Below are 26887 nucleotides of genomic sequence, written 5' to 3'. Positions count from 1 at the left end.
TATCCTTAATACCAGTACAGTGCTGCCACATTTCCGTGGTTTCTGGTAGCGATCGCTTGAAGATGAGCTGCTGACATGTGATTCATTTCGCATTCAGACTGTGCGCCATAGGTCAGATGCCATAGTCGGCATTGCTTAATGATGTATTTCATTTCCTAATTTATAGCAGTGAGCATTATTTATATGTGGCCTCTCACGCTGTTGTCTATCCCGTGATCTGACACAACAAGATGTGTCCTCAGCGATGAGTCGATTAAGCATCCCACACACGAGAGATACATCACCGGCAATGTTGTGAGCAATATAGCCTGCAATCGGCCACACAACACGCTTTACCTAGCAATTTCAACGAGTATTTCGAATGCCACTGTGTCAGGAAGTCCTCTTATCTAAATTTATCTGCCATGATTAGCAAAACTCAGTATGTCAATTAATTCTGGAAAACAAAGCATTGAAATCTGTTAAAAATGTTTTGGAATATTTCATGTTGGAAACCATAAAATATCAACTACGCTGTTGTCCAAATTTCAACTGTCTCCTCTTCAACTTTTTCCTGCACAGTATCCAGTACCTCCATATTCTCCGGATCTCAAAACATGCGACTCCTTTTTGTGGGGCTATATTAAAGGCAAGGTGTACAGCAATAACTCCAAAACCACAGCCATTCAGCAGGTCATCGACAGCATCGATGTTCTGACACTTCAGCGGGTCATGCAGAATTATCGCTATTCGTCTGCGCCACACCATCGCCAATCAAGGCAGGCATATCGAACATGCCGTAGCGTAAATGATTTTACATGTCGAATAAAGTTTATACACGCCGTAGTTTGCAACTAATTTACGTTATTTTTATGTTGTTATTGTCGTTGTGGTCTTCAGTCCTGAGACTGGTTTAATGCAGCTCTGCATGCTACTCTATCCTGTGCAAGCTTCTTCATCTCCCAGTACTTACTGCAACCTACATCCTTCTGAATCTGCTCGGTGTATTCATCTCTTGGTCTACCTCTACGATTTTTACCCTCCATGCTACCCTCCAATACTAAATTTGTGATCCCTTGATGCTTCAGAATGTGTCCTACCAACCGATCCCTTCTTCTAGTCAAGTTGTGGCCCAATCCTATTCAATACCTCCTCATTAGTGATATGATCTACCAATCTAATCTTCAGCAATCTTCTGTAGCACCACATTTCGAAATCTTCTATTCTCTTCTTGTCCAAACTAGTTATTGTCCATGTTTCACTTCCATATATGGCTACACTCCATACAAATACTTTCAGAAACGACTTCCTGACACTTAAATCTATACTCGATGTTAACAAATTTCTCTTCTTCAGAAATGCTTTCCATGCGATTGCCAGTCTACATTTTATATCCTCTCTACATCAACCATGCTCAGTTATTTTGCTCGCCAAATAGCAAAACTCCTTTACTACTTTAAGTGTCCCATTTCCTAATCTAATTCCCTCAGCATCACCCGACTTAATTCGACCACATTCCATAATCCTCGTTTTGCTTTTGTTGATGATCATCTGATATCCTCCTTTCGAGAGACTGTCCATTCCGTTCAACTTCTCTTCCAAGTCCTTTGCTGTCTCTGACAGAATTACCATGTCATCGGCGAAACTCAAAGTTTTTATTTCTTCTCCATGGATTTTAATACCTACTCCAAATTTTTCTTTTGTTTCCTTTACTGCTTGCTCAATATACAGAAATTAGACAAATCCACGCCACGTCATGTTGCGACACATCTGCATGCTCGCAAGTGCTCCACACAATGTTAGGTAGGTGTCCAACATTCTGAGCACCTTCAGTGTATAATATAGAGTACGCCTGTATTGATGACCTCATCTGAAGCATCTGGTAACCAAACTATAATCACACATTAACCAAATGATGTTACGAGAAGTGGAGCAACCAATTTGAAAGAAGCCTGAGAGTATTATGTTGTCAGTAAGGAAGCAGTAACGAAATTGGGGCTCAAAAAAAATCCATGACCAACATTGTTGACTAATCATTAGGTGTCACGTGAATAACATTGAATATACTCAACAGTTATAGTTCTTAAAAGGTAGCTACATCAACTTAACATAAGTAAGAAGTATTTGATATCTAAATTGTAGTAAATTTTTATTTCCCCACAGCAGAGTGTTCTCGATACAAAGCTGCAATGTTTCTTAGCCCATCGACTGAGATTTTGGAGGAAATAACACACCTCCAGCAGCTTGATGTTCACAACAGAATGAAATCGGACATGCCTTCTTTCTATTGGTATCTACTCAGGCTTAACAGTTTTAAAAAGTGCGTTCCTTCAAGTTCATATAAGAACGTAGTAATTTATTTCCAAAATGCAGTAAATTTTTGTTTCCTCAAAGCAGGGTGTTCGCGTTGTAAGGCTGCATTTTTTCTTTGCCCATTAACTGGGCTTTTGGTGGAAATGACACACCACCAGTAGTATGATGTCCGTGAGGGGGGGAAGGGGGAAAAGGACAAGTTGTTGTTCTATTGGTATGTACTCAGGCTTTATAGTGTTTTAAAGAATGTTCGTTCAAGTTCATATACGAACGTAGCATTTTATTTCCAAAGTGTAGCAAATTTTTGTTTTCTCACAGCTGGGTGATCGCACTACAAGGCTGCAATTTTTATTTGCCCATCAAGTGGGGTTTTCATGGAAATGACACACCACCAGCACCATATTGTCCACGAGAGAGGGTGGGGGGGGGGGGGGGGGCGGCCGAGCGGAAGAGGACAAGTTGGTCTTCTATTGGTATGTCCTCAGGCTTTATAGCGTTTTACAGAATGTTCGTTCAAGTTCATATAAGAATGTAGCATTTTATTTCCAAAGTGTAGTAAATCTTTGTTTTCTCACAGCAGGGTGATCGCACTACAAGGCTGCAATTTTTATTTGCCTATCATGTGGGCTTTTGGTGGAATTGACACACCACCAGCACCATGTTGTCCACGAGAGGAACGATGGGAGGGGGTGGGGCGAAAGGAAGAGGGCAAGTTGTTGTTCTATTGGTATGTACTCAGGCTTTATAGTGTTTTAAAGAATGATCGTTCAAGTTGATATAATAACGTAGCATTTCATTTCCAAAGGGTAGTAAATCTTTGTTTTCTCACAGCAGCGTGATCGCACTACAAGACTGCAATTTTTACTTGCCCATCAAGTGGGCTTTTGGTGGAAATGACACACCACCAGCAGCATGTTGTCCATGAGAGAGGTGGGGGGGGGGGGCGGGGGGCGAGGGGAAGGGGACAAGTTTTTCTTCTATTGGCAAGTACTCAGGCTTTATAGCGTTTTAAAGAATGTTCATTCAAGTTAATAAAAGAACGTAGCATTTTATTTCCAAAGTGTAGTAAATCTTTGTTTTCTCACAGCAGGGAGATCGCACTACAAGGCTGCAATTTTCATTTGCCCATCAAGTGGGCTTTTGGTGGAATTGCCACACCACCAGTAGCTTGTTGTCCACGAGAGTGGAAGGGGGGGGGGGGGGGAGGTGGGGCGAGCGGAAGAGGACCAATTGTTCTTCCATTGGTATGTGCTCTGGCTTTATTGTGTTTTAAAGAATGTTCGTTCAAGTTCATATAAGAACGTAGCATTTCATTTCCAAAGTGTAGTAAATCTTTGTTTTCTCACAGCAGGGTGATCGCACTACAAGGCTGCAATTTTTATTTGCCTATCATGTGGGCTTTTGGTGGAATTGACACACCACCAGCACCATGTTGTCCACGAGACGAAGGATGGGAGGGGGTGGGGCGAAAGGAAGAGGGCAAGTTGTTGTTCTATTGGTATGTACTCAGGCTTTATAGTGTTTTAAAGAATGATCGCTCAAGTTTCATATAAGAACGTAGCATTTTATTTCCAAAGTATAGTACATCTTTTTTTTGTCACAGCAGGGTGATCGCACTGAAAGGCTGCAATTTTTATTTACCCATCAAGTGGGCTTTTGGTGGAAATGACGCACCACCAGCAGCATGTTGTCCAGGAGAGGGGTGATGGGAGGGGGTGGGGCGAACGGAAGAGGGCAAGTTGTTTTTCTATTGGTATGTACTTAGGCTTTATGGTGTTTTAAAGAATGTTCGCTCAAGTTTCATATAAGAACGTAGCATTTTATTTCCAAAGTGTAGTTAATCTTTGTTTTCTCACAGCAGGGTGATCGCACTACAAGGCTGCAATTTTTATTTGCCCATCAAGTGGGCTTTGTATTGCATTGACAGACCACCAGCAGCATGTTGTCCATGAGAGAGGGAAGAGGGGGGGGAGGGGCGAGCGGAAGAGGACAAGATGTTCTTCTATTAGTATGTACTCAGGCTTTATAGCGTTTTAAAGAATGTTCGCTCAAGTTTCATTTAAGAACATAACATTTTATTTCCAAAGTGTAGAAAATCTTTGTTTTCTCACAGCAGGGTGATCGCACTACAAGGCTGCAATTTTTATTTACCCATCAAGTGGGCTTTTGGTGGAAATGACACACCACCAGCCGCATGTTGTCCATCAGAGGGTGGATGGGAGGGGGTGGGGCGAACGGAAGAGGGCAAGTTGGTCTTCTATTGCTATGTACTCAGGCTTTATGGTGTTTTAAAGAATGTTCGCTCAAGTTCCATATAAGAACGTAGAATTTTATTTCCAAAGTGTAGTAAATCTTTGTTTTTTCACAGCGGGGTGATCGCGCTACAAGACTGCAATTTTTATTTGCCCATCAAGTGGGCTTTTGGTGGAAATGACACACCACCAGTACCATGTTGTCCACAAGAGAGGGTTGGGGGGGGGGGGGGGGGGGGCTATCAGAAGAGGGCAATTTGTTCTTCTATTGGTATGTACTCAGGCTTTATGGTGTTTTAAAAAATGTTCGCTCAAGTTCATATAAGAACGTAGCGTTTTATTACCAAAGTGTAGTAAATCTTTGTTTTCTCACAGCAGGGTGATGGCACTACAAGGCTGCAATTTTTATTTGCCCATCAAGAGGGCTTTTGGTGGAAATCACACACCACCAGCAGCGATTTGTCCACGAGAGGGGGGGTGGGATGGGGGGGCGAGCAGAAGAGGAGAAGTTGTTGTTCTATTGGTATCTACTCAAGCTTTGTTGTGTTTTAAAGAACCTTCGTTCAGCTTCATATAAGAATGTAGCATTTTATTTCCAAAGTGTAATAAATCTTTGTTTTCTCACAGCAGGGTGATCGCACTACAAGGCTGCTATTTTTATTTGCCCATCAAGTGGGCTTTTAGTGGAAATGACACACCACCAGCAGCATGTTGTCCACGAGAGTGGGGGTGAGATGGGGGGGGAGGCGAGCGGAAGAGGACAAGTTGTTCTTCTATTGGTCTGTACACTGGCTTTATAGTGTTTTAAAGAATGTTCGTTCAAGTTCACATAAGAATGTAGCATTTTATATCCAAAGTGTAGTATATCATTGTTTTCTCGCAACATGGAGATCGCACTACAAGGCTGCAATTTTTATTTGCCCATCGAGTGGGCTTTTGGTGGAAATGACACACCACCAGCAGCATGATGTCCAGGAGAGGGGGGGTGGGATGGGGGGACGAGCAGAATAGGACAAGTTGTTCTTCTATTGGTATGTACTCAGGGTTTCAAGTGTTTTAAAGAATGTTCATTCAAGTTCATATAAGAACGTAGCACTTTATTTCCAAAGTGTAGTAAATCTTTGTTTTCTCACAGCAGGGTGATCACACTACAAGGCTGCAATTTTTATTTGCCCATCAAGTGGGCTTTTGGTTGAAATAACACACCATTAGCAGCATGATGTCCACGAGAGGGGGGATGGGAGAGTGTTAGGCGAACGGAAGAGGGCAAGTTGTTCCTCTATTGGTATGTACTCAGGCTTTATGGTGTTTTAAAAGATGTTCGCTCAAGTTCATATAAGAACGTAGCATTTTATTTCCAAAGTGTGGTAAATCTTTGTTTTCTCACAGCAGGGTGATCGCACTACAAGGCTGCAATTTTTATTTGCCCATTAAGTGGACTTTTGGTGGAATTGGCACACCACAAGCAGCGTGTTGTCGACGAGATTGGGTTAGGGGGGAGGGGGGTGGGGTGTGCGGAAGAGGACAAGTTCTTGTTTTATTGGTATGTACTCAGGCTTTATGGTGTTTTAAAGAATGTTCGCTCAAGTTCATATAATAACGTAGCATTTTATTTCCAAAGTGTAGTATATCTTTGTTTTCTCACAGAAGGGTGATCGCACTACAAGGCTGCAATTTTTATTTGCCCATCAAGTGGGCTTTTGATGGAATTGACACACCACTAGCAGCATGTTGTCCACGAGAGGGGTTATGCGAGGCGGTGGGGCAAACGGAAGAGGGCAAGTAGTTGTTCTATTGGCATGTACTCAGGCTTTATGGTGTTCTAAACAATGTTCGCTCATGTTCGTATAAGAACGTAGCATTTTATTTACAAAGAGTAGTACATCTTTGTTTTCTCACAGCAGGGTGATCACACTACAAGCCTGCAATTTTTATTTGCCCATCAAGTGGGCTTTTGGTGGAAATGACACACCACCAGCAGCATGTTGTCCTCGAGAGGGGGGATGGAAGAGGGTGGGGCGAACGGAAGAGGGCAAGTTGTTCTTCTATTGGTATGTACTCAGGCTTTATAGTGTTTTAAAGAACGTTCATTCAAGTTCATTAAATAACGTAGCATTTTATTTCCTAAGTGCAGTAAATTTTTGTTTTCTCACAGCAGGGTGATCGCACTACAAGGCTGCAATTTTTATTTGCCCATCAAGTGGGCTTTTGGTGGAAATGACACACCACCAGCAGCATGTTGTCCACGAGAGATGGTTGGGAGGGGGGGTGGGCGGCGAGCGGAAGAGGACAAGTTGTTCTTCTATTGGTATGTACTCAGGCTTTATAGTGTTTTAAAGAATGTTCGTTCAAGTTCATATAAAAACGTAGTATATTATTTCCAAAGTGTAGTAAATCTTTGTTTTCTCACAGCAGGGTGATCGCACTACAAGGCTGCTATTTTTATTTGCCCATCAAGTGGGCTTTTGGTGGAAATGAAACACCACCAGCAGCATGTTGTCCACGAGAGATAGTTTGGGGGGGGGGGGGGGGGGGGCGAGCGGAAGAGGACAAGTTCTTGTTTTATTGGTATGTACTCAGGCTTTATGGTGTTTTAAAGAATGTTCGCTCAAGTTCATATAATAACGTAGCATATTATTTCCAAAGTGCAGTAAATCTTTGTTTTCTCACAGCAGTGTGATCGCATTACAAGGTCTCAATTTTTATTTGCCCATCAAGTGGGCTTCTAGTGGAAATGACACACCACCAGCAGCATGTTGTCCATAAGGGGGGGGGGGGGGGGGGGCAAGCCGAACAGTCCAAGGTGTTCTTCAATTGGTATGTACTCTGGCTTTATAGTGATTTAACGAATGTTCGTTCAACTTCATATAAGATCGTAGCATTTTATTTCCAAAGTGTAGTAAATCTTTGTTTTCTCACAGCAGGGCGATCGCACTACAAGGCTGCAATTTTTATTTGCCCATCAAGTGGGCTTTTGGTGGAAATGACACACCACCAGCAGCGATTTGTCCACGAGAGGGGGGGTGGGATGGGGGGGCGAGCAGAAAAGGACAAGTTGTTCTTCTATTGGTATCTACTCAAGCTTTATAGTGTTATAAAGAAACTTCGTTCAGCTTCATATAAGAATGTAGCATTTTATTTCCAAAGTGTAGTAAATCTTTTTTTTTTTTGTCACAGCAGGGTGATCGCACTACACGGCTGCAATTTTTATTTGCCCATCAAGTGGGCTTTTGGTGGAAATGACACACCACCAGCAGCAGGTTGTCCACGAGAGGGGGGATGGAAGGGGGTGGGGCGAACGGAAGAGGGCAATTTGTTCTTCTATTGGTATGTACTCAGGCTTTATAGTGTTTTAAAGAACGTTCGTTCAAGTTCATACAATAACAGAGGATTTAATTTCCAAAGTGTAGTAAATCTTTGTTTTCTCACAGCAGGGTGATCGCACTACAAGGCTGCAATTTTTATTTGCCCATCAAGTGGGCTTTTGGTGGAAATGACACACCAACAGCAGCATGTTGTCCACGAGAGATGGTTGGGAGGGGGGGTGGACGGCGAGCGAAAGAGGACAAGTTGTTCTTTTATTGGTATGTACTCAGGCTTTATGGTGTTTTAAATAATGTTCGTTCAAGTTCATATAAGAACGTGGCATTTTATTTCCAAAGTGCAGTAAGTCTTTGTTTTCTCACAGCAGGGTGATCGCACTACAAGGCTGCAATTTTTATATGCCAATCAATTGTGCTTCTAGTGGAAATGACACACCACCAGCAGCATGTTGTCCACGAGGGGGGGGGGGGGGGGGGGGGAGCGGAAGAGGCCAAGGTGTTCTTCAATGGGTATGTACTCAGGCTTTATAGTGATTTAAAGAATGTTCGTTCAAGTTCATATAAGATCGTAGCATTTTATTTCCATAGTGTAGTAAATCTTTGTTTTCTCACAGCAGGGTGATGGCACTACAAGGCTGCAATATTTATTTGCCCATCAAGTGGGCTTTTGGTGGAAATGACACACAACCAGCAGCGATTTGTCCACGTGAGGGGGGGTGGGATGGGGGGGCGAGCAGAAGAGGACAAGTTGTTCTTCTATTGGTATCCACTCAAGCTTTATAGTGTTTCAAAGAATGTTCGTTCAAGTTCATATAAGAACGTAGCATATTATTTCCAAAGTGTAGTAAATCTTTGTTTTCTCACATCAGGGTGATCGCACTACAAGGCTGCAATTTTTATTTGCCCATCAAGTGGGCTTTTGGTGGAAATGACACACCACCAGCAGCATGTTGTCCACGAGTGATGGTTGGGTGGGGGGTGGGGGGCGAGCGGAAGAGGACAAGTTGTTCTTCTATTGGTATGTACTCAAGCTTTATAGCGTTTTAAAGAATGTTCGTTCAAGTTCATATAAGGACATAGCGTTTTATTACCAAAGTGTAGTAAATCTTTGTTTTCTCAAAGCAGGGTGACCGCACTACAAGGCTGCAATTTTTATTTGCTCATCAAGTGGGCTTTTGGTGGAAATGACACACCACCAGCAGCATGTTGTCCACGAGAGGGGGGATGCGAGGGGGTGGGGCAAACGGAAGAGGGCAAGTAGTTGTTTTATTGGTATGTACTCAGGCTTAATGGTGTTTTAAAGAATGTTCGCTCAAGTTCATATAAGAACGTAGCATTTTATTACCAAAGTGTAGTATGTCGTTGTTTTCTCACAGCAGAGTGATCGCACTACAAGGCTGCAATTTTTTTTTGCCCATCAAGTGGGCTTTTGGTGGGAATGTCACACCACCAGCAGCATGTTGTCCACGAGAGGGGGGATGGAAGGGTGTGGGGCGAACGGAAGAGGGCAAGTTGTTCTTCTATTGGTATGTACTCAGGCTTTATAGTGTTTTAAAGAATGTTCGTTCAAGTTCATATAAAAACATAGCATATTATTTCCAAAGTGTAGTAAATCTTTGTTTTCTCACAGCAGGATGATGGCACTACAAGGCTGCTATTTTTATTTGCCCATCAAGTGGGCTTTTGGTGGAAATGACACACCACCAGAAGCATGTTGTCCACCAGAGAGGGTAGGGGGAGGGGGGGCGAGTGGAAGAGGACAAGTTGTATTTCTATTGGTATGTACTCAGGCTTTATAGTGTAAAAAAATGTTAGTTCAAGTTCATATAATAACGTAGCATTTTATTTCCAAAGGGTAGTAAATCTTTGTTTTCTCACAGCAGGGTGATCGCACTACAAGGCTGCAATTTTTATTTACGCATCAGGTGGGCTTTTGGTGGAAATGACACACCACCAGCAGCATATTGTCCACGAGAGGAAGGATGGGAGGGGGTGGGGCAAAAGGAAGAGGGCAAGTTGTTGTTCTATTGGTATGTACTCAGGCTTTATAGCGTTTTAAAAAATGTTCGTTCAAGTTCATATAAGAACGTAGCATTTTATTTCCAAAGTGTAGTAAATCTTTGTTTTCTCACAGTTGGGTGATTGCACTACAAGGCTGCATTTTTTATTTGCCTATCATGTGGGCTTTTGGTGGAAATGACACACCACCAGAAGCATGTTGTCCACGAGAGAGGGTGGGGGGAGGGGGGGGCGAGTGGAAGAGGATAAGTTGTTCTACTATTGGTATGTACTGAGGCTTTATAGTGTTTTAAAGAATGTTCGTTCAAGTTCATATAAGAACGTAGCATTTTATTTCCAAAGTGTAGTAAATCTTTGTTTTCTCACAGCAGGGTGATCGAACTACAAGGCTGCAATTTTTATTTGCCTATCATGTGGGCTTTTGGTGGAATTGACACACCACCAGCACCATGTTGTCCACGAGAGGAACGATGGGAGGGGGTGGGGCGAAAGGAAGAGGGCAAGTTGTTGTTCTATTGGTATGTACTCAGGCTTTATAGTGTTTTAAAGAATGATCGTTCAAGTTGATATAATAACGTAGCATTTCATTTCCAAAGGGTAGTAAATCTTTGTTTTCTCACAGCAGCGTGATCGCACTACAAGACTGCAATTTTTACTTGCCCATCAAGTGGGCTTTTGGTGGAAATGACACACCACCAGCAGCATGTTGTCCATGAGAGTGGTGGGGGGGGGGGGGGGGGGGCGGGGGGCGAGGGGAAGGGGACAAGTTTTTCTTCTATTGGCAAGTACTCAGGCTTTATAGCGTTTTAAAGAATGTTCATTCAAGTTAATAAAAGAACGTAGCATTTTATTTCCAAAGTGTAGTAAATCTTTGTTTTCTCACAGCAGGGAGATCGCACTACAAGGCTGCAATTTTCATTTGCCCATCAAGTGGGCTTTTGGTGGAATTGCCACACCACCAGTAGCTTGTTGTCCACGAGAGTGGAAGGGGGGGGGGGGGGGGAGGTGGGGCGAGCGGAAGAGGACCAATTGTTCTTCCATTGGTATGTGCTCTGGCTTTATTGTGTTTTAAAGAATGTTCGTTCAAGTTCATATAAGAACGTAGCATTTCATTTCCAAAGTGTAGTAAATCTTTGTTTTCTCACAGCAGGGTGATCGCACTACAAGGCTGCAATTTTTATTTGCCTATCATGTGGGCTTTTGGTGGAATTGACACACCACCAGCACCATGTTGTCCACGAGACGAAGGATGGGAGGGGGTGGGGCGAAAGGAAGAGGGCAAGTTGTTGTTCTATTGGTATGTACTCAGGCTTTATAGTGTTTTAAAGAATGATCGCTCAAGTTTCATATAAGAACGTAGCATTTTATTTCCAAAGTATAGTACATCTTTTTTTGTCACAGCAGGGTGATCGCACTGAAAGGCTGCAATTTTTATTTACCCATCAAGTGGGCTTTTGGTGGAAATGACGCACCACCAGCAGCATGTTGTCCAGGAGAGGGGTGATGGGAGGGGGTGGGGCGAACGGAAGAGGGCAAGTTGTTTTTCTATTGGTATGTACTTAGGCTTTATGGTGTTTTAAAGAATGTTCGCTCAAGTTTCATATAAGAACGTAGCATTTTATTTCCAAAGTGTAGTTAATCTTTGTTTTCTCACAGCAGGGTGATCGCACTACAAGGCTGCAACTTTTATTTGCCCATCAAGTGGGCTTTGTATTGCATTGACAGACCACCAGCAGCATGTTGTCCATGAGAGAGGGAAGAGGGGGGGGAGGGGCGAGCGGAAGAGGACAAGATGTTCTTCTATTAGTATGTACTCAGGCTTTATAGCGTTTTAAAGAATGTTCGCTCAAGTTTCATTTAAGAACATAACATTTTATTTCCAAAGTGTAGAAAATCTTTGTTTTCTCACAGCAGGGTGATCGCACTACAAGGCTGCAATTTTTATTTACCCATCAAGTGGGCTTTTGGTGGAAATGACACACCACCAGCCGCATGTTGTCCATCAGAGGGTGGATGGGAGGGGGTGGGGCGAACGGAAGAGGGCAAGTTGGTCTTCTATTGCTATGTACTCAGGCTTTATGGTGTTTTAAAGAATGTTCGCTCAAGTTCCATATAAGAACGTAGAATTTTATTTCCAAAGTGTAGTAAATCTTTGTTTTTTCACAGCGGGGTGATCGCGCTACAAGACTGCAATTTTTATTTGCCCATCAAGTGGGCTTTTGGTGGAAATGACACACCACCAGTACCATGTTGTCCACAAGAGAGGGTTGGGGGGGGGGGGGGGGCTATCAGAAGAGGGCAATTTGTTCTTCTATTGGTATGTACTCAGGCTTTATGGTGTTTTAAAAAATGTTCGCTCAAGTTCATATAAGAACGTAGCGTTTTATTACCAAAGTGTAGTAAATCTTTGTTTTCTCACAGCAGGGTGATGGCACTACAAGGCTGCAATTTTTATTTGCCCATCAAGAGGGCTTTTGGTGGAAATCACACACCACCAGCAGCGATTTGTCCAGGAGAGGGGGGGTGGGATGGGGGGGCGAGCAGAAGAGGAGAAGTTGTTGTTCTATTGGTATCTACTCAAGCTTTGTTGTGTTTTAAAGAACCTTCGTTCAGCTTCATATAAGAATGTAGCATTTTATTTCCAAAGTGTAATAAATCTTTGTTTTCTCACAGCAGGGTGATCGCACTACAAGGCTGCTATTTTTATTTGCCCATCAAGTGGGCTTTTAGTGGAAATGACACACCACCAGCAGCATGTTGTCCACGAGAGTGGGGGTGAGATGGGGGGGGAGGCGAGCGGAAGAGGACAAGTTGTTCTTCTATTGGTCTGTACACTGGCTTTATAGTGTTTTAAAGAATGTTCGTTCAAGTTCACATAAGAATGTAGCATTTTATATCCAAAGTGTAGTATATCATTGTTTTCTCGCAACATGGAGATCGCACTACAAGGCTGCAATTTTTATTTGCCCATCGAGTGGGCTTTTGGTGGAAATGACACACCACCAGCAGCCTGATGTCCAGGAGAGGGGGGGTGGGATGGGGGGACGAGCAGAATAGGACAAGTTGTTCTTCTATTGGTATGTACTCAGGGTTTCAAGTGTTTTAAAGAATGTTCATTCAAGTTCATATAAGAACGTAGCACTTTATTTCCAAAGTGTAGTAAATCTTTGTTTTCTCACAGCAGGGTGATCACACTACAAGGCTGCAATTTTTATTTGCCCATCAAGTGGGCTTTTGGTTGAAATAACACACCATTAGCAGCATGATGTCCACGAGAGGGGGGATGGGAGAGTGTTAGGCGAACGGAAGAGGGCAAGTTGTTCCTCTATTGGTATGTACTCAGGCTTTATGGTGTTTTAAAAGATGTTCGCTCAAGTTCATATAAGAACGTAGCATTTTATTTCCAAAGTGTGGTAAATCTTTGTTTTCTCACAGCAGGGTGATCGCACTACAAGGCTGCAATTTTTATTTGCCCATTAAGTGGGCTTTTGGTGGAATTGGCACACCACAAGCAGCGTGTTGTCGACGAGATTGGGTTAGGGGGGAGGGGGGTGGGGTGTGCGGAAGAGGACAAGTTCTTGTTTTATTGGTATGTACTCAGGCTTTATGGTGTTTTAAAGAATGTTCGCTCAAGTTCATATAATAACGTAGCATTTTATTTCCAAAGTGTAGTAAATCTTTGTTTTCTCACAGAAGGGTGATCGCACTACAAGGCTGCAATTTTTATTTGCCCATCAAGTGGGCTTTTGATGGAATTGACACACCACTAGCAGCATGTTGTCCACGAGAGGGGTTATGCGAGGCGGTGGGGCAAACGGAAGAGGGCAAGTAGTTGTTCTATTGGCATGTACTCAGGCTTTATGGTGTTCTAAACAATGTTCGCTCATGTTCGTATAAGAACGTAGCATTTTATTTACAAAGAGTAGTACATCCTTGTTTTCTCACAGCAGGGTGATCACACTACAAGCCTGCAATTTTTATTTGCCCATCAAGTGGGCTTTTGGTGGAAATGACACACCACCAGCAGCATGTTGTCCTCGAGAGGGGGGATGGAAGGGGGTGGGGCGAACGGAAGAGGGCAAGTTGTTCTTCTATTGGTATGTACTCAGGCTTTATAGTGTTTTAAAGAACGTTCATTCAAGTTCATTAAATAACGTAGCATTTTATTTCCTAAGTGCAGTAAATTTTTGTTTTCTCACAGCAGGGTGATCGCACTACAAGGCTGCAATTTTTATTTGCCCATCAAGTGGGCTTTTGGTGGAAATGACACACCACCAGCAGCATGTTGTCCACGAGAGATGGTTGGGAGGGGGGGTGGGCGGCGAGCGGAAGAGGACAAGTTGTTCTTCTATTGGTATGTACTCAGGCTTTATAGTGTTTTAAAGAATGTTCGTTCAAGTTCATATAAAAACGTAGTATATTATTTCCAAAGTGTAGTAAATCTTTGTTTTCTCACAGCAGGGTGATCGCACTACAAGGCTGCTATTTTTATTTGCCCATCAAGTGGGCTTTTGGTGGAAATGACACACCACCAGCAGCGATTTGTCCACGAGAGGGGGGGTGGGATGGGGGGGCGAGCAGAAAAGGACAAGTTGTTCTTCTATTGGTATCTACTCAAGCTTTATAGTGTTATAAAGAAACTTCGTTCAGCTTCATATAAGAATGTAGCATTTTATTTCCAAAGTGTAGTAAATCTTTTTTTTTTTTGTCACAGCAGGGTGATCGCACTACACGGCTGCAATTTTTATTTGCCCATCAAGTGGGCTTTTGGTGGAAATGACACACCACCAGCAGCAGGTTGTCCACGAGAGGGGGGATGGAAGGGGGTGGGGCGAACGGAAGAGGGCAATTTGTTCTTCTATTGGTATGTACTCAGGCTTTATAGTGTTTTAAAGAACGTTCGTTCAAGTTCATATAATAACAGAGGATTTAATTTCCAAAGTGTAGTAAATCTTTGTTTTCTCACAGCAGGGTGATCGCACTACAAGGCTGCAATTTTTATTTGCCCATCAAGTGGGCTTTTGGTGGAAATGACACACCAACAGCAGCATGTTGTCCACGAGAGATGGTTGGGAGGGGGGGTGGACGGCGAGCGGAAGAGGACAAGTTGTTCTTTTATTGGTATGTACTCAGGCTTTATGGCGTTTTAAATAATGTTCGTTCAAGTTCATATAAGAACGTGGCATTTTATTTCCAAAGTGCAGTAAGTCTTTGTTTTCTCACAGCAGGGTGATCGCACTACAAGGCTGCAATTTTTATATGCCAATCAATTGTGCTTCTAGTGGAAATGACACACCACCAGCAGCATGTTGTCCACGAGGGGGGGGGGGGGGGAGCGGAAGAGGCCAAGGTGTTCTTCAATGGGTATGTACTCAGGCTTTATAGTGATTTAAAGAATGTTCGTTCAAGTTCATATAAGATCGTAGCATTTTATTTCCATAGTGTAGTAAATCTTTGTTTTCTCACAGCAGGGTGATGGCACTACAAGGCTGCAATATTTATTTGCCCATCAAGTGGGCTTTTGGTGGAAATGACACACAACCAGCAGCGATTTGTCCACGTGAGGGGGGGTGGGATGGGGGGGCGAGCAGAAGAGGACAAGTTGTTCTTCTATTGGTATCAACTCAAGCTTTATAGTGTTTCAAAGAATGTTCGTTCAAGTTCATATAAGAACGTAGCATATTATTTCCAAAGTGTAGTAAATCTTTGTTTTCTCACATCAGGGTGATCGCACTACAAGGCTGCAATTTTTATTTGCCCATCAAGTGGGCTTTTGGTGGAAATGACACACCACCAGCAGCATGTTGTCCACGAGTGATGGTTGGGTGGGGGGTGGGGGGCGAGCGGAAGAGGACAAGTTGTTCTTCTATTGGTATGTACTCAAGCTTTATAGCGTTTTAAAGAATGTTCGTTCAAGTTCATATAAGGACATAGCGTTTTATTACCAAAGTGTAGTAAATCTTTGTTTTCTCAAAGCAGGGTGACCGCACTACAAGGCTGCAATTTTTATTTGCTCATCAAGTGGGCTTTTGGTGGAAATGACACACCACCAGCAGCATTTGTCCACGAGAGGGGGGATGCGAGGGGGTGGGGCAAACGGAAGAGGGCAAGTAGTTGTTTTATTGGTATGTACTCAGGCTTAATGGTGTTTTAAAGAATGTTCGCTCAAGTTCATATAAGAACGTAGCATTTTATTACCAAAGTGTAGTATGTCGTTGTTTTCTCACAGCAGAGTGATCGCACTACAAGGCTGCAATTTTTTTTTGCCCATCAAGTGGGCTTTTGGTGGGAATGTCACACCACCAGCAGCATGTTGTCCTAGAGAAAGGGGGTGGGATGCGGGGGGCCAGCGGAAGTAGACAAGTTGTTCCTCTATTGGTCTGTACTCTGGCTTTATAGTGATTTAAAGAATGTTCGTTCAAATTCGTGTAAGAATGTAGCATTTTATTTCCAAAGTGTAGTAAAACCTTGTTTTCTCACAGCAGGGTGATTGCACTACAAGGCTGCAATTTGTATTTGCCCATCAAGTGGGCTTTTGGTAGAAATGACACACCACCAGCAGCATGTTGTCCCCGAGAGGGGGGGTGGGATGGGGGGGCGAACAGGAGAGGACAAGTTGTTCTTCTATTGGTATGTACTCAGGCTTTATAGTGTTTTAAAGAATGTTCGTTCAGGTTCATATAAGAATGTAGCATTTTATTTCCAAAGTGTAGTAAGTCTTTGTTTTCTCACAGCAGGGTGATCGCACTACAAGGCTGTAATTTTTTTTGCCCATCAAGTGGGCTTTTGGTGGAAATGACACACCACCAGCAGCGATTTGTCCACGAGAGGGGCGGAGGGATGGGGGGGGCGAGCGGAAAAGGACAAGTTGTTCATCTATTGGTATGTACTCAGGCTTTATAGTGTTTTAAAGAAAGTTTGTTCAAGTTCATATAAGAATGTGGCATTTTATTTCCAAAGTGTAGTAAGTCTTTGTTTTCTCACTGCAGGGTGATCGCACTATAAGGCTGCAATTTTTATTTGCCCTTCAAGTGGGCTTCAGGTGGAAATGACACACCACCAGCAGCGATTTGTCCACGAGAGGGGGGGTGGTATGGGGGGGGAGAGCTGAAGAGGACAGGTTGTTTTTCTATTGGTATGTACTCAGGCTTTATAGTGTTTTAAAGAATGTTCGTTCAAGTTCATATAAGAATGTAGCATTTTATTTCCAAAGTGTAGTATATCTATGTTTTCTCACAGCAGGGTGATCGCACTACAAGGCTGCAACTTTTATTTCCCCATCAAGTGGGCTTCAGGTGGAAATGACACACCACCAGCAGCATGTTTTCCACGAGAGGGGGGGTGGGGAGGGGGGGCGGGCGTGCGGAAGAGGACAAGTTGTTCTTCTATTAGTATGTACTAGGACTTTATAGTGTTTTAATGAATGTTCGTTCAAGTTCATATAAGAATGTAGCATTTTATTTCCAAAGTGTAGTATATCTTTGTTTTCCCACAGCAGGGTGATCACACTACAAGGCTGCAACTTTTATTTGCCCATCAAGTGGGCTTCAGGTGGAAATGACACACCACCAGCAGCATGTTGTCCATGAGAGGGGCGGTGGGATGGGGGGGTGAGCAGGAGAGGACAAGTTGTTCTTCTATTGGTATGTACTCAGGCTTTATAGTGTTTTAAACAATGTTCATTCAAGTTCATGTATGAATGTAGCATTTTATTTCCAAAGTGTAGTAAGTCTTTGTTTTCTCACAGCTGGGTGATCGCACTAGAAGGCTGCAATTTTTATTTGCCCATTAGGTGGGCTTATGGTGGAAATGACACACCACCAGCAGCATGTTGTCGACGAGAGGGGGGGCAGGATAGGGGGCGAGCACGAGAGGACAAGTTGTTCTTCTATTGGTATGTACTCAGGCTTTATAGTGTTTTAAAGAATCTTCGTTCAAGTTCATATAAGAACGCAGCATTTTATTTCCAAAGTGTAGTAAATCTTTGTTTTCTCACAGCAGGGTGATCGCACAACAAGCCTGCAATTTTTAACTGCGCATCAAGTGGGCGTTTGGTGGAAATGACACACGACCAGCAGCATGTTGTCCACGAGAGAGGGTGGGGAGGGGGCGGGGGGGGGGGGGAGCGAGCGGAAGAGGACAAGTTGTTCATCTAATGGTATGTACTCAGGCTTTATAGTGTTTTAAAGAATGTTCGTTCAAGTTCATATAAGAACGCAGCATTTTATTTCCAAAGTGTAATAAATCTTTGTTTTCTCACAGCAGAGTGATCGCACTACAAGGTTGCAATTTTTATTTGCCCATCAAGTGGGCTTCAGGTGGAAATGACACACCACCAGCATCATGTTGTCCACGAGGTGTTGGGGGGTGGGGGGGCGAACGGAACAGGTCAAGTTGTTCTTCTGTTGGTATGTACTAAGGCTTTATAGTGTTTTAAAGAATGTTCATTCACGTTCATATAAGAACGACGCATTTTATTTCCAAAGTGTAGTAAATCTTTGTTTTCTCACAGCAGGGTGATCGCACAACAAGGCTACAATTTTTATTTGCCCATCAAGTGGACTTTTGGTGGAAATGACACACCACCAGCAGCATGTTCCCCACGAGGGGCAGCGGGAACGGGGGGGGGGGGGGGGGGGGGGCGGCGAACGGAACAGGGCAAGTTGTTCTTTTGTTGGTATAAACTCAGGCATTATAGTGATTTAAAGAATGTTCGTTCAGGTTCATATAAGAATGTAGCATTTTATTTCCAAAGTGTAGTAAGTCTTTGTTTTCTCACAGCAGAGTGATCGCACTACAAGGCCGTAATTTTTATTTACCCATCAAGTGGGCTTCAGGTGGAAATGACACACCACCAGCATCATGTTGTCCACGAGGGGGGGGGGGGGGGCGAACGGAACTGGACAAGTTGTTCTTCTATTGGTATGTACTAAGTCTTTATAGTGTTTTAAAGAATGTTCATTAAAGTTCAAATAAGAACGACGAATTTTTTTTCCAAAGTGTAGTCAATCTTTGTTTTCTCAAAGCAGGGTGATCGCACTACAAGGCTGCAATTTTTATTTGCCTATCAAGTGGGCTTTTGGTGGAAATGACACACCACCAGCAGCGATTTGTCCACGAGAGGGGGGGTGGGATGGGGGGGCGAGCGGAAGAGGACAAGTTGTTCTTCTATTGGTATGCACTTAGGCTTTATAGTGTTTTAAAGAATGTTCGTTGAAGTTCATATAAGTATGTAGCATTTTATTTCCAAAGTGTAGTACATCATTGTTTTCTCACAGCAGGGTGATCGCAGTACAAGGATGCAATTTTTATTTGCCCATCAAGTGGGCTTTTGCTTGAAATGACACACCACCAGCAGCATGTTGTCCACGAGAGAGGGTGGGGGGTGGGGCGAACAGGAGAGGAGAAGTCGTTCTTCTATTGGTATGTACTCAGGCTTTATAGTGTTTAAAAGAATGTTCGTTCAAGTTCATATAAGAATGTAGCATTTTATTTCCAAAGTGTAGTAAATCTTTGTTTTCTCACAGAAGGGTGATCGCACTACAAGGCTGTAATTTTTATTTACCCATCAAGTGGGCTTTTGGTTGAAATGACACACCACCAGCAGCGATTTGTCCAAGAGAGGGGGGGTGGGATGGGGGGCGAGCGGAAGAGGACAAGTTGTTTTTCTATTGGTATGTATTCAGGCCTTATAGTGTTTTAAAGAATGTTCGTTCAAGTTCATATATGAATGTAGCATTTTATTTCCAAAGTGTAGTAAGCCTTTGTTTTCTCACAGCAGGGTGATCGCACTACTAGGCTGTAATTTGTATTTGCCCTTCAAGTGGGTTTTTGGTGGAAATGACACACCACCAGCAGCATTTTCTCCTAGAGAAAGGGGGTGGGATGCAGGGGGCCAGCGGAAACGGACAAGTTGTTCCTCTATTGGTCTGTACTCTGGCTTTATTGTGATTTAAAGAATGTTCTTTCAAATTCGTCTAAGAATGTAGCATTTTATTTCCAAAGTGTAGTAAAACCTTGTTTTCTCACAGCAGGGTGATCGCACTACAAGGCTGCAATTTGTATTTGCCCATCAAGTGGGCTTTTGGTAGAAATGACACACCACCAGCAGCATGTTGTCCCCGAGAGGGGGGCGAGCAGGAGAGGACAAGTTGTTCTTCTATTGGTATGTACTCAGGCTTTATAGTGTTTTAAAGAATGTTCGTTCAGGTTAATATAAGAATGTAGCATTTTATTTCCAAAGTGTAGTAAGTCTTTGTTTTCTCACAGGAGGATGATCGCACTACAAGGCTGTAATTTTTTTTGCCCATCAAGTGGGCTTTTGGTGGAAATGACACACCACCAGCAGCGATTTGTCCACGAGAGGGGCGGTGGGATGGGGGGGGGGGGGGGGGGGGGGGCGAGCGGAAGAGGACAAGATGTTCTTCTATTGGTATGTACTCAGGCTTTATAGTGTTTTAATGAAAGTTTGTTCAAGTTCATATAAGATTGTAGCATTTTATTTCCACAGTGTAGTAAATCATTGTTTTCTCACAGCAGGGTGATCACAGTACAAGGCTGCAATTTTTATTTGCCCATCAAGTGGGCTTTTGGTGGAAATGACACACTACCAGCAGCATGTTTTCCACGAGAGGGGGGTTGGGGGGGGGGGGGGCGGGCGTGCGGAAGAGGACAAGTTGTTCTTCTATTAGTATGTACTAAGATTTTATAGTGTTTTAATGAATGTTCGTCCAAGTTCATATAAGATTGTAGCATTTTATTTCCACAGTGTAGTAAATCATTGTTTTCTCACAGCAGGGTGATCACAGTACAAGGCTGCAATTTTTATTTGCCCATCAAGTGGGCTTTTGGTGGAAATGACACACCACCAGCAGCATGTTGTCCACGAGAGGAGGGGTGGGATGGGGGGGCGAGCAGGAGAGGTCAAGTTGTTCTTCTATTGGTATTTACTCAGGCTTTATAGTGTTTTAAACAATGTTCATACAAGTTCATATATGAATGGTGCATTTTATTTCCAAAGTGTAGTAAGTCTTTGTTTTCTCACAGCAGGGTGATCGCACTAGAAGGCTGCAATTTTTATTTGCCCATCACGTGGGCTTATGGTGGAAATGACACACCACCAGCAGCATGTTGTCGACGAGAGGGGGGGCAGGATAGGGAGCGAGCACGAGAGGACAAGTTGTTCTTCTATTGGTATGTACTCAGGCTTTATAGTGTTTTCAAGAATGTTCGTTCGACTTCATATAAGAATGTAGAATTTTATTTCCAAAGTGTAGTAAATCTTTGTTTCCTCACTGCAGGGTGATCGCACTACAAGGCTGCAATTTTTATTTGCCCATCAAGTGGGCTTTTGGTGGAAATGACAATCCACCAGCAGCAGGTTGTCCACGAGAGGGGGGGTGCGATGGGGGGGCAAGTGGAAGAGGACAAGTTGTTCTTCCATTGGTCTATACTCTGGCTTTATAGTGTTTTAAAGAATGTTCGTTCAAGTTCATATAGGAATGTATCATTTTATATCCAAAGTGTAGTAAATCATAGTTTTCTCACAACAGGGTGATCACACTACAAGGCTGCAATTTTTATTTGCCCATCAAGTGGGCTTTTGTGGAAATGACACACCACCAGCAGCATGTTGACCACGAGAAGGGGGGGTGGGGGGGGAATGGAGGGGGGGCGAGCGGAAGAGGACAAGTTGTTCCTCTATTGGTATGTACTCAGGCTTTATAGTGTTTTAAAGAATGTTCGTTCAAGTTCATGTAAGAATGTAGCACTTTATTTCCTAAGTGTAGTAAATCTTTGTTTTCTCACAGCAGGGTGATCGCACTACAAGGCTGCGATTTTTATTTGTCCATCAAGTGGGCTTTTGGTGGAAATGACACACCACCAGCAGCATGTTGTCCACGAGGGGGGAGGGGGGGGCGAGCGGAAGAGGACAAGTTGTTCTTCTATTGGTATGTACTCAGGCTTTATAGTGTTTTAAGGAATGTTCGTTCAAGTTCATCTAAAAATGTAGCATTTTATCTCCAAAGTGTAGTAAGTCTTTGTTTTCTCACAGCAGGGTGATCACACTACAAGGCTGTAATTTTTTTTGCCCATCAAGTGGGCTTTTGGCGGAAATGACACACCACTAGCAACGATTTGTCCACGAGAGTGGAGGTGGGATGGGGGGGGCGAGCGGAAGAGGACAAGTTGTTCTTCTACTGGTATGTACTCAGGCTTTATAGTGTTTTAAAGAAAGTTTGTTCAAGTTCATATAAGAGTGTGGCATTTTATTTCCAAAGTGTAGTAAGTCTTTGTTTTCTCACAGCACGGTGATCGCACTATAAGGCTGCAATTTTTATTTGCCCATCAAGTGGGCTTCAGGTGGAAATGACACACCACCAGCAGCGATTTGTCCACGAGAGGGCGGGTGGAAGGGGGGGGGGGGGGGGGGGGCGAGCTGAAGAGGACAAGTTGTTTTTCTATTGGTATGTACTCAGGCTTTATAGTGTTTTAATGAATGTTCATTCAAGTTCATATAAGACCGTAGCATTTTATTACCAAAGTGTAGTAAATCATTGTTTTCTCACAGCAGGGTGATCGCACTACAAGGGTGCAATTTTTATTTGCACAGCAAGTGGGCTTTTGGTGGAAATGCCACACCACCAGCAGCATGTTGCCCACGAGAGGGGGGGTGGGATAGGGGGACGAGCACGAGAGGACAAATTGTTCTTCTATTGGTATGTACTCAGGCTTTATAGTGTTTTAAAGAATGTTCGTTCAAATTCATATAGGAAAGTAGCATTTTATTTCCAAAGTGTAGTAAAATTTTGTTTCCTCACATCAGGGTGATCGCACTACAAGGCTGCAATTTTTATTTGCCCATCAAGTGGGCTTTTGGTGGGAATGACACACCACCTTCATCATGTTGTCCACGAGAGGGGGGGTGGGATAGGGGGGCGAGCGGATGAGGACAAGTTGTTCTTCTATTGGTATGTACTCAGGCTTTATAGTGTTTTAAAGAGTGTTTGCCATTTTCTTATATGAATTTGAACATTTTATTTCCAATGTGCGGTAAATCTTTGTTTTCTCACAGCAGGGTGATCGTGCTACAAGGCTGCAGTTTTCATTTGCCCATGAAGTGGGCTTCTGGTGGAAATGACACACCACCAGCAGGATGTTGACCACGAGGGGGAGGAAGGGGCGAGCGGAAGAGGACAGATTGTTCTTCTATTGGTATGTACTCAAGCGTTATAGTGTTTTAAAGAATGTTCGTTCAAATTCATATAAGAACGTGGCATTTTATTTCCAAAGTGCAGTAAATCTTTGTTTTCTCACAGCAGGGTGATCGCACTACAAGGCTGCAATTTTTATTTGCCCATCAAGTGGGCTTTTGGTGGAAATGACACACCACCAGCAGCATGTGTCCACGAGGGGGGTGGGGGGGGGGGGGTGGGGGGGGGGGGGCGAGCGGAAGAGGACAAGTTGTTCTTCTATTGGTATGTACTCAAGCCTTATAGTGTTTTAAAGAATGTTCGTTCAAGTTCATTTAAGAATGTAGCATATTACTTCCAAAGTGTAGTAAGTTTTTGTTTTCTCACAGCAGGGTGATCGCACTAGAAGGCTGCAATTTTTATTTGCCCATCAAGTGGGCTTTTGGTGGAAATGACACACCACTAGCAGCATGTTGTCCACGAGAGGGGGGGTGGGATAGGGGGGCGAGCGGATGAGGACAAGTTGTTCTTCTATTGGTATGTACTCAGGCTTTATAGTATTTTAAAGAATGTTCGTTCAAGTTCATATAAGAATGTAGCATTTTATTTCCAAAGTGTAGTAAATCATTGTTTTCTCACAACAGGGTGATCGCACTACAAGGCTGCAATTTTTATTTGCCCATCAAGTGGACTTTTGGTGGAAATAAAACACCACCAGCAGCATGTTGTCCACGAGAGGGGGGGTGGAATAGGGGGGCGAGCACGAGAGGACAAGTTGTTCTTCTATTGGTATGTACTCAGGCTTTATAGTGTTTTAAAGAATGTTCGTTCAAGTTCATATAAGAACGTGGCATTTTATTTCCAATGTGCGGTAAATCTTTGTTTTCTCACAGCAGGGTGATCACACCACAAGGTTGCAATTTTTATTTGCCCATCAAGTGGGCTTTTGGTGGAAATGACACACCACCTTCATCATGTTGTCCACGAGAGGGGGGGTGGGATAGGGGGGCGAGCACAAGAGGAATAGTTGTTCTTCTATTGGTATGCACTCAGGCTTTATAGTGTTTTAAAGAATGTTCGTTCAACTTGTTATAAGAATGTAGCATTTTATTTCCAAAGTGTAGTAAGTCTTTGTTTTCTCACAGCAGGGTGATCGCACTACAATGCTGCAATTTTTATTTGCCCATCAAGTGGGCTTTTGGTGGAAATGACACACCACCAGCAGCGATTTGTCCACGAGATTGGGAGATGGATGGGGGGGCGAGCAGAAGAGGACAAGTTGTTCTTCTATTGGTATCTACTTAAGCTTTATAGTGTTTTAAAGAATGTTCATTCAGGTTCGTATAAGAATGTAGCATTTTATTTCCAAAGTGTAATAAATCTTTGTATTCTCACAGCAGGGTGATCGCACTACAAGGCTGCAATTTTTATTTGCCCATCAAATGGGCATTTGGTGGAAATGACACACCACCAGCAGCATGTTGTCCACGAGAAGGGGGGGTGGGATAGGGGGGCGAGCGGAAGAGGACAAGTTGTTCTTCTATTCGTAGGTACTCAGGCTTTATAGTATTTTATAGAATGTTCATACAAGTTCATATAAGAATGTAGCTTTTTATTTCCAAAGTGTAGTAAATCATTGTTTTCTCACAACAGGGTGATCACACTACAAGGCTGCAATTTTTATTTGCCCATCAAGTGGGCTTTTGTGGAAATGACACACCACCAGCAGCATGTTGACCACGAGAAGGGGGGGTGGGGGGGGAATAGAGGGGGGGCGAGCGGAAGAGGACAAGTTGTTCCTCTATTGGTATGTACTCAGGCTTTATAGTGTTTTAAAGAATGTTCGTTCAAGTTCATGTAAGAATGTAGCATTTTATTTCCTAAGTGTAGTAAATCTTTGTTTTCTCACAGCAGGGTGATCGCACTACAAGGCTGCGATTTTTATTTGTCCATCAAGTGGGCTTTTGGTGGAAATGACACACCACCAGCAGCATGTTGTCCACGAGGGGGAGGGGGGGGCGAGCGGAAGAGAACAAGTTGTTCTTCTATTGGTATGTACTCAGGCTTTATAGTGTTTTAAAGAATGTTCGTTCAAGTTCATCTAAAAATGTAGCATTTTATCTCCAAAGTGTAGTAAGTCTTTGTTTTCTCACAGCAGGGTGATCGCACCAGAAGGCTGCAATTTTTATTTGCCCATCAAGTGGGCTTTTGGTGGAAATTACACACAACTAGCAGCATGTTGTCCACGAGAGAAGGGGTGGGATGGGGGGGGCGAGCAGGAGAGGACATTTTGTTCTTCTATTAGTATGTACTCAGGCTTTATAATGTTTGAAAGAATGTTCTTTCAAGTTCATAAAAGAATGTAGCATTTTATTTCCAAAGTGTAGTAACTACTTGTTTTCTCACAGCAGGGTGATTGCACTACAAGGCTGCAATTTTTATTTGCCCATCAAGTGGGCTTTTGGTGGAAATGACACACCACCAGCAGCATGTTGTCCACGAGAGGGGGGTGGGATACGGGAGCGAGCAGGAGAGGACAAGTTGTTCTTCTATTGGTATGTACTCAGGCTTTGTAGTGTTTGAAAGAATGTTCTTACAAGTTCATATAAGAATGTAGCATTTTATTTCCAAAGTGTAGTAAATCTTTGTTTTATCACAGAAGGGCTATCGCACTACAAGGCTGCAATTTTTATTTCCCCATCAAGTGGGTTTTTGGTGGAAATGACACACCACCAGGAGCATGTTGTCCAGGAGAGGGGGGTGGGATGGGGGGGCGAGCAGGAGAGGACAAGTTGTTGTTCTATTGGTATGTACTCAGGCTTTGTAGTGTTTGAATGAATGTACTTTCAAGTTCATATAAGAATGTAGCATTTTATTTTCAAAGTGTAGTAAATCTTTGTTTTCTCACAGCAGGGTGATCGCAATACAAGGCTGCAATTTTTATTTGCCAATCAAGTGGGCTTTTGGTGGAAATGACACACCACCAGCAGCATGTTGTCCATTAGAGGGCGGTGGGATGGGGGGGCGAGCAGGAGAGGACAAGTTGTTCTTCTATTGGTATGTACTCAGGCTTTATAGTTTTGGAAGAATGTTCTTTCAAGTTCAAATAAGAATGTAGCATTTTATTTCCTAAGTGTAGTAAATCTTTGGTTTCTCACAGCAGGGTGATCGCACTACAAGGCTCCAATATTTATTTGCCCATCAAGTGGGCTTTTGGTGGAAATGACACACCACCAGCAGCATGTTGTCCACGAGAGGGGGGTGGGATTGGGGGGGCGAGCAGGAGAGGACAATTTGTTCTTCTATTGGTATGTACTCAGGCTTTATAGTGTTTGAAAGAATGTTCTTTCAAGTTCATATAAGAATTTAGCATTTTATTTCCAAAGTGTAGTAAATCTTTGTTTTCTCACAGCAGGGTGATCGCACTACAAGGCTGCAATTTTTATTTGCCCATCAAGTGGGCTGTTGGTGGAAATGACACACCACCAGCAGCATGTTGTCCACGAGAGGAGGGTGGGATGGGGGGGCGAGCAGGTGAGGACAAGTTGTTCTTCTATTGGTATGTACTCAGGATTTATAGTGTTTGAACGAATGTTCTTTCAAGTTCATATAAGAATGTAGCATTTTATTTCCAAAGTGTAGTAAGTCTTTGTTTTCTCACAGCAGGGTGATCGCACTACAAGGCTGCAATTTTTATTTGCCCATCAAGTGGCTTTTGGTGGAAATGACACACCACCAGCTACATGTTGTCCACGAGAGGGGGGTGGGATGCAGGGGCGAGCAGGAGAAGACAAGTTGTTCTTCTATT

Source organism: Schistocerca serialis, chromosome 12 (assembly GCF_023864345.2).
Source record: "Schistocerca serialis cubense isolate TAMUIC-IGC-003099 chromosome 12, iqSchSeri2.2, whole genome shotgun sequence".
Lineage (NCBI taxonomy): Eukaryota > Metazoa > Arthropoda > Insecta > Orthoptera > Acrididae > Schistocerca > Schistocerca serialis.
Note: the sequence above shows the minus strand (reverse complement) of the source record.